A 9177-nucleotide genomic window follows, 5' to 3' on the forward strand; every position below is an offset into this window, starting at 1 on the left:
AGAGAGAGGGAGAGAGAGACACAGAGAGAGAGAGACTTTAATGAAACTGGAGGAAAGAAGTGGGGAAAGTATAGATATATATATATATATATATATATATATATATATACACACACACACACACACACACACACACATACATACATGAGTTTCCAGATTGGAGAAGGGAGAAAGTTGAAGACTATCCTTATTGACTTAATTTTCTTCTATGAAGTAGGAAGTTTATAGCCTTTCATAACACTGAACAAACTTACTGAGCACTGTATTATATGGCAAAGTATAGTGGTTAAGACCTCATACTCTAGTGTCAAATGGCCTGAGTCCAAATCCTGGCTCTCATACATTCAAATGGTGTGAACTCAGACAAGTCAACTTCCTTGAGCCCCAGTTCCTTCATTGTAGAATAAGAATGTACAGGAGTGCTCTGTGGATTAAATGTGTTAGTATGTACAGGTCCCTTAGGACAGTGCATGGGCACTTGGTGCTAGGACCTAAGCAGCCCTCAAAGAGCTGCCCTCAAAGAGCTTTCAGTCAAGTAAGTCAGTTGTCTTATTCCCTTTCTGCTTGAGAGTGATGCCATCCACAAACCATGAAGCGCTTCCTGCTATTTCCACTCAAGACAATTAGGAAAATGTTTCTAAATGACACTTAAATATTTTTTTTAATTCTGAATTCTGCTGTAAGACAGTGATAAAGCCAAGAGGGAGATGAGTGTATATAGCTGAGACAGAACAGCTCAGGCAAGTCCCTAAAGCTGAGATCTGAGGACAAATAATATAAACTTCTACCCAAGAGGGGAAAGGACAGATATTCATGGTTGATCCCGAGTGAGCGCAAACCAGTAGGAGGGAAGTAGCAGACTTTCTTATTAGTATCAGCCAAGACCACTGTCATTTGAACTAGATCATTGGTTTTCAAAGTGTGGTCCTTAGATCAGCATCACTTGGATACTTATTGGAAATGCAAATTCTTGGGGCACCTGGGTGGTTCAGTCAGTTAAGCTTCTGACTTCAGCTCAGGTCATGATCTTACCGGTCATGAGTTTGAGCCCTGCATGGGCCTCTGTGCTGACAGCTCAGAGCCTGGAGTCTGCTTGGGATTCTGTGTCTCTTTCTCTGTCCCTCCCCTGCTCATGCTCCATCTCTCTCTCTCTCTCTCTCTCTCTCTCTCTCTCTCTCTCTCTCTCTCTCAAAAATAAACACACATTAAAAAAAATAAATAAAAGAAATGCAAATTCTCAGGCCCTACCCCATTCCCACTGAATCAGAAACTCTGGTGCTATCTAGAAGCAGCCTGGTCCCAGGAGGCAGTCAGCCTAAAAGACGAAGAATAAATGTGTGTGATTTAGAACAACATGGAGAGCAAGAATCTGGCACAAATACAGTATATCTGACCTTCCGTACTAAGTTTCCAAAAAAACGAGGTACTTGCCAATAAAACAAAGATTGTGCTGCAAGCCCTAGAATAGGTGATACATCCTTGAAAACAAGAATCTCCTATGCTTTGGTAAGTTTCTGATATGTGAAAAACGTTTTGGAATTAACAAAGGACTTGTTAATGTTAATATGTGCTAATCAATCCTGACAGTTTTGCGATGCAGGCCCCCTTATCTCAGGTTTACAAATTCAAAAAGGCTTTGACTTGCCCAAGATCAAAGTCAGTGGCAGAACTGGCATTGAAAACCAGGTCTTTTGTCATTCCAGTTTTCTCTTAACCTCTCAGAGTTGGCTACTAATTTGGTTTTCAGCCATCTAGCTACTAGAAAGTGGTTTGAAAAGGGGTCATGAGTAGTTCAAGTGCTGGGAAGCTGGATCTTCCACTTTAAATTGGTTAATTGGCATTCTGTATTATAAATCAGCCTCCTGTGACTGTGAGTTGTGTGACTCAATACCCTAGAGTCCAATTATCACTGGATGAGCTGACAAGATGGAGTTTCTGAACTGGTAGAGCTGAGAATCAGTGCCTAGGTCACTGCTTCTCGTAGGGCTGGCACAATGCAGAGGGCTCCCCTGGAGGGGCATTTAAAATCACGTTTTATTGTCATTTAATCAACATACATCTTCCCCTACAGATTCTGAGATGCCATCCTAAGAGCGTGCACTGCTTCCTGGTTGAGAATCTTGGCAACAGTGAACCACAGTTACTGTTTGGAAGGTGTTAGCGTGGAAAAATGGCTGAGAACCACATCGTTTGGCTATGATTGCCTCACAAGTTTTAGCTGTCCTCTGTTGTTAAGCTTAGCACATCTCCAAACTTCTCCTTAAGATCCAGATATGGTATGTCCTGAATGCTGGCCCAAACCCAGTTTTTAGCTGTGGGGGTTTTGCAAGGGCCAAATAGGTGGTGGCACCCAAGTTCTGAACATAGTTTCTGGGTAACTATATGATGAAAAGCAGATGGAGGAACAAAATGTCACTTTTATTATCAATGGGTTGGAAGATACAGCTTTATATGACATAGCCTAAATGGGCTTGGGAATTTCGTGTCCTAAGGAAAGTGAGCAGGCAGAGCAGATATCACCAGAGTTGCTCCTTCCTACTGGTTCTGTGGAAAAGTACAAATAGAACAAATCCCCTATATTCAGTCTATCAAACTTTGAGAGATTAGTTCCACCCAACTGAGAAACGTGGACCAAAGGCAATCATCCACCAAGTAGGTTATTTGTACAGCCCGCACAAGGAAGAGTAAGGGCTGGGGGAGGGGCAGCTAGGAGCACTGTGTTCCTTAACTCACTCTATAAAGACAGAAGTGGGGATAAAGCATTCTGCCTCCTCCCCAGCATGGGATGTAAGGAGTTCTGAAGAAGCGCCAATGATCCAAGAGGAAGACTGATGTGACGATAGGTACAGGATGTATCTGCTGTGAGTGGGGAGGAAAGCTGGGACCTTAGTAAGGAGGTTGCATGAGATGATCAAGGCAGCTGGGATGATGTGGCTGCAAAAATGACTATTTTATAAAAGTTTGCAAGTTAAAAAAGAAAATGAACAGGGAAGATGCGGCCTAAAATTTAGTACAGGCAGGTGTCTAATGAATTACTTTAGATTTGAAAACAAAGCAAAATTGAGCAGGACCAGCTCTTCAGGTGTGAGGAAAAGAATTCCAGGTAGGACATTTGTTCTGTTGGAGAAAGGTCTTCTTGTTCATCAACCTATTCCGTGTATCCGTTTTCAAGTTGTCACTCGCCTTCCAGAGGCTCTGGTTTTAAAAGCCAATTAATAGGTATTTCACAAAGACCCATCATCCTCTTGTTTAATTTCATCATGAATCACTTCTCAGAGGTATTATATTGTAAATGAAAGATGCAGCAGGGCATTCTATATACAGATAGTCCCTCATTTTTTCTGGTTGGATTTACAATGGTTGGGCTTAAAAATTTTCAAAATTTTTCTTGGTGCAAAAGCAATATGCACTCAGGAGAAACTGCACTTTGAATTTTGTATTTGGTTATGTTCCTGGGCCAGTGATATGCAGGTACAACACTGTCTCACGATGCTGGGAGGCAAACCACAACTCCATCAGCCACGCGGTCATGAGGGTGAATAATCAACACACTGATGCTTCTGTATCCACACATGCAACCATTCTGTTTTTCACTTTCAGCATTCAGTAAAATTTTATTGGATACTGAACACTTTATTATAAAATAGGCTTTGTGTTAGGTGGTTGTGCCCAACTGTAGGCTCATGTATGTTGTTCTGAGCACATGTGAGGTAGGCTGGGCTAAGCTATTCTGTTCGGCAGGTTTGGTGTAGCAAATGCATTTTCAGCTAATGTGATTTTCAGCTTACGATGGATTTATCAGGACATAACCCCATCACAAGTCAAGTAAGATCTGTACTCATTTGGGGAGGGAAAACTGGGAGACTGTCTCTCCTGATTTGCCTTTTCTAGTTTTTCAATTAAGACTGTAGTCAACCAATCAGCTGATTTTCAGCGGGGAAGTAATTTCTGAGAAAAGTAAAATGTTTAATAGAAGCATATATCATCTATAATCATAAAGCTTGGGAGCATGATAAAGTATTACCTTTGAGCAACTTACGTGTACATTAACTTTTTAAAAATGTTTTCATTTATTTGAGACAGCAAGAGAGAGCACGTGAGGGAGGAGCAGAGAGAGGGAGAGAGAATCTCAAGCAGGCTCTGCGATGACAGCGCAGACTTGCTCCATCTCACAAACCGTGAGGTCGTGACCTGAGCTGAAATCAAGACTTGGATGCTTAACCAACTGAGTTACCCAGGTGCCCCGGTGCATTAACTTTTTAGAAACACCATCCTTAAGAAGTGGAAGTTATTAAAGGTAACTGCTAATAGTCTTCAAATTTGGGGGCTCCCGTTTCATGAAAAAAGGGAATGATCATCAGGGTAGAATTAGGAGCTTATTTTGAACTCTTGGACACTTTGCAACTTTTCATTAGTTCAACAATCCAGACTCTAGGAAGACAACTCCGTGCCTGGTCTGTCCATGAGCGCCTTTCCCCTATTTAAAACATTGCTTCTGAATCTATTTCTTCAATTAGCAGATAAGAGATGTGGAACTCTTCTTTAAAAAGCTTACAATTTGGTGGAGGAGAGAAACAGATGTACATATAACCAAGTGCCAGTGAAGGCCCTGCAGCAAAGACAGTACAGAAGAGGGGGCTAATTTAAGTGTGAGGACCAGGGAGGGCTTCTTGGAAAGAACATCTAAACCGAAGCTTTGAAGGACAAGGAAGGAGGAGAAAGAAGGAGCACTAAAGCCTGAGGAAAAGGAATGAGTATGGCAACGGAAGTGAGGACAAAGGCAGTAAATGTCAAGATAAAGACCAGCTCAGTGTGGCAGGATTGTTTGTTCAGAGAATGTAGAGGGTAATACAGCTTAAAAGGCAGGTTGATTTCAAATCAACTCCAGGCAAGTTGTCACTAAAAGAATCTGAAGGTTGTGTTCAGAAAGATTTCTCTGATGATTGTGTGAGAGATAAAGGTAAAAGGCATGGGGGTGGTTACTGTAATCCTCCAAAGAAAGAAAACTAAGTCCTGAGTTCAGTTTGTGATTAATGGGGCTAGAAAAGAGAAGGTAGCTCTAAGTTAGCACTACAGAGGTAACTGTTGGCAATTTGGGGACATGAGTGGGAGGAAGTTGTCGAAAACGACCACTGACATGATGGTGATGCGATTAACCCAGATAAGGGACACAAGAACATGTTTGTGGGGAAGTAGGTGATTTGGTGTGGGGCTTTGAGTTTGAGGGGTTGGGGTGGGTGGTGGTGGGATCCACCCATGTGGTAATGTTCACCAGCTGGAAATTTAGGCCTGGATCTTGAGAGCGATCTTGGCTAGAAGAGTAGACTTAAATTGCAGATCATTATAAGTGGTATTGAGATTTAAGAAAAAGATAAAATTGTTCAGGGAGAGGATAGGGACTTGTTTGAGAACTATCATTCTCACACAAATTTCAAATATGAGAAAAAGAGTACTTTAGCAAACTCAGAATTAGTACCCAGTTTTACTTTCAAAATGGAAACCCTCACAAGCTTCTAAGAACAACTGTTAACTCATTGGGATTCCCACAGTTTTTATGTGTCACTAAGGAGCTATTGTCTCTGATAGGTGTGCTGTGCAGTGGAAACTGGCAGATTTCATCACAAAACCCCACTGTTGGCTCTTGTGTCCAGAGCTTCTCAGCCACCTGACCATAAATCTGAGTTTCAGTCTCACCATCTGTAAAATGGGGCTATGACCTACTGTAATTGCTTCAGAGGATTTTGAAGATCAAAGGACATCCTGTATGTGAAACTGCTCTACAAACTAAGAAATTATTAGCACAAAGGGTATTAGCCTCGCATATTGCCTAGCAGAGTAGAAATGAAAAGTATTTAACAGATGCAGACTTTCTGTTATTAGGAAGGAAGTATCTTCAGGAAAGTATCTGTGTACTTCCCACACTGCCTATCACAAGGTCTGTACTCAACAGCTCATCAGAATGGAATAAATAAACCTTGGTGTCAAGTTTTGCTTTATTCTGCACCGTACGGCCTCTGGGCATTAGAGCGGGAAGAAAAGCTGATAAAACAGAAATTATTCCTTTAAGGAGTGCCTTGCTGGCTCAGTCCGTAGAGCATGTGACTCTTGATCTCAGGGTCGTGAGTTCAAGCCCCCTGTTGGGCAGAGATTACTTAAATGAAAAAAAAAAAGCTAACTTTATTTAAAAAAATATTCCTTTATACATTTTAGTTCTTTTCTCAAGCCAATGTCTCAGGATACCTGTGGGCAGTGGTTGGTTCTGCCAGCTGCATAAACTACCAGAGTTCTGAGACAAGCACAAATGATTAGACCAGAGCCAAACTCCAGCAGAGGAAAAAGATTCTTTGTTTGAAGAAGGCTCCAGAGCCAGTGAAAAGTGAATGCTGGCTTTCATGATCTGACCCAAGAAACCAAATTTCCTGGGAGGAATTGTGGGCTCTGCCTCACAAAAGTGATCCTCTGTCACTTGTTTTACACCCACTGCATAAGGAACCCACATTTTCCAAAATTCTTTTTTTTTTTTAATGTTTCTATTATTTATTTTTGAGAGAGAGAGAGAGAGAGAGAGAGAGAGAGAGAGAGAGAGAGAACGCGCACTACCAGGGAGGGGCAGAGAGAGAGAGGGAGACACAGAATCTGAAGCAGGCCCCAAGATCCAGGCTGCGAGCTGTCAGCACAGAGTCCTATGCAGGGTTAGAACTCATGAACCGTGAGATCATGACCTGAGCCAAAGTCGGGCACTTAATGGACTGAGCCACCAAGAGATGCCCCCAATATTCTTTCAAGCTAAGGGAATGGCCCTGCAGTTTCATGGGCCCCTTCTTCATCTCCTGTTTAGATATGCATGATAGAGTGCCTCTCCCCAAACTGGCAGGACAGCCTCCGGACTTTACAGCAAAGCTGGGCCCCAGTGAAGCCTCCAAAGGGCAGGATTGGACTGCCTCCAGAGAAGGGCCAGGTCCTCTCTTCTCAGTCCTTGACTTCTCACCCTGCTTTCCATGGCCTGTTTTTAAAAGTTGTTTCACGTAAGAATGCACTGCCTAAGGTTACACAGTGAGAATAACGTCTGCAGACTCTGAATCAGTCCTACATCATATAGTTGAGGATAGGGAATCCAGAACTTGGCATCAGAAGACTTGGCTTCAAGTTCTAGTTACCCTGATAAACCGTGCTTGTGTCATAAGCTTTCAGTCTGTTTTCTGTTTATATCTCTCTCAAAGGACTGCAGGGATTAAATGAGGCAAGGTACTAAAAGCACCTTAGGAATTGTTACAGTACAAAGGTGTTTTCCCTAAATGTTCTTGATATGGTCACCTGCTACAACAGATTACTGTGGCCCATCTGGCACAAAAGATATAAAAGCCTGTACTTCTGGCTGGACAGGGCTAGTTAGGGAAGAGACCTTAGCTACCAGCTGGCACAATTTCCAGGTGAGGGGGTCCTGAAGCCTGGTTCACGTTCCTCCTGGAGCCAAAGGCTGATTTCAATTACTTTCCAGTTCATCGGCAGACATAATACTAATAACATGTTTAGAACTCAGACTAGCAATTAAAAAACCCCAGCTCTCTGAGGCTCCTTCCTGCCTCCAGGCCTTCCACATGTCCTGTTTGTCAGAATTCTCACCCTGCCCCTCTCTGAGCTACCTCTTCATCCGACAAACCTCACCTCAATGCCACTTCTTCGGTACGGAAACCTTCCTTGACCCTCCAGAAAAGAAAAGGTTTCATTCCAGACAAGAAGTTCACAAAGCAACTTCTAACTCTCCTTAGTACATTACACTTAGTCCATTGTGATTATTACTATGGAAGTTGTTTCCCATGTGAATATAAGCTGTGGGAAGGCAGGGTTCGTGTCTGTCTGGATTCTTCCACATCTTAGTACCTTGGATAAAGACAATAAAATATGTTAAATGAGGCCAGAGTTTTGGGTTTCCTTAATCTTGCTAAGAGCTCTTGTGGCAATGAAAATAAAATATATAAAGAAAACTAATTTAGGGCTGGCAGGCAAGGTTCTGGGTAGAGGAATGCTTCCTTTGGCAGTTTTCTCCAATAAAAAGAATTTATGGGCTTAATTACATCATCAAGATCTTTTTCAGAGGTACAGGAATGGCCAAGGATCAAGCTTGCTCCGAATTATTCACTTTTTTCAAGTGGAGCTGCTCTCCTGGGAAGAGTAGTTCATGTCAAGGAGGAAATCAGCACAGTTTCCTTTGTAAATAGGCAACTGTCCTTTTATTTGCTTTGATTTTCAGGGCCCAGGAGACTATTTGGAGGTACAAACCTATCTTGGCAAAACCATAAAGAAGATGAAGTTCTTCTATATCAACCTCACTCTTCCCTCAATTGTTCCTATTTGTTTTTCTAATGGCCTTCCCACCCCTACATTAGCATAAATTTAAATCAACGTTCAGATTCATCTAAGAGATGTACCATTTCTACCTTACCCCAACTTCGAGAAAAAAGGTTTTCTTCTCCCAGAAGCATGACGGCAGAGAGCAGCCACCAAATCCGTGTGTATTTATACATAGGAATGTGTGTGGAACGCCTTCTAGAATCACATTTGCTTACCCTCCTTACCCTGGCCTACTTAGCCAAGCATTGGTGGGTTTAAAACCAAGCGTTGGTGCTTTACAAACATATCAACAAGAGACAGGGGCTGCCTTTTACAAAGTGCAAAGACAAAATGAAAGAGCCTCCTTAAGTAAGAGTCAACATCTCTGCAATCTGCATACTAATCATAAATGTCAGTATATAAAAAACAATGACCGAGAGAGCGAGAGCGAGAGAGACAGAGAGAGAGAGAGAGAGAGAGAGAGATGGTGTCTTGTAGCTATGGGGGGCTGCCCCGACTAGATCTCCTGGGTCCAGAAACAGCAGGACCAGTGTGTTTAATCATCAAATGGCCAGAGCTAAAATTTCCTTATGGCCCACTCTCATGACTTTAATTTGACCTTTTCAGTTTTCAACTGGTTTATATCAGGGTGACTTCGAGGATAGTTGGCTTCAGGGATCCCTTCTTTTATGATCCTTTAATTACTCATTAGTCACTGGGGCTTTGGCAATTCCTGCAGGATGTAGGTTTCATTTCTTCCCTGTAAATGAAGAGGCAACCCAGGAGGTTGTTAAACAAGTTCTATTCAGTAGCTGGAAAAGTGAATTTCCTGTGGAATGACAGGAA

This window comes from Lynx canadensis, chromosome A3, assembly GCF_007474595.2.
Source record: "Lynx canadensis isolate LIC74 chromosome A3, mLynCan4.pri.v2, whole genome shotgun sequence".
In the NCBI taxonomy this organism is placed as follows: domain Eukaryota; kingdom Metazoa; phylum Chordata; class Mammalia; order Carnivora; family Felidae; genus Lynx; species Lynx canadensis.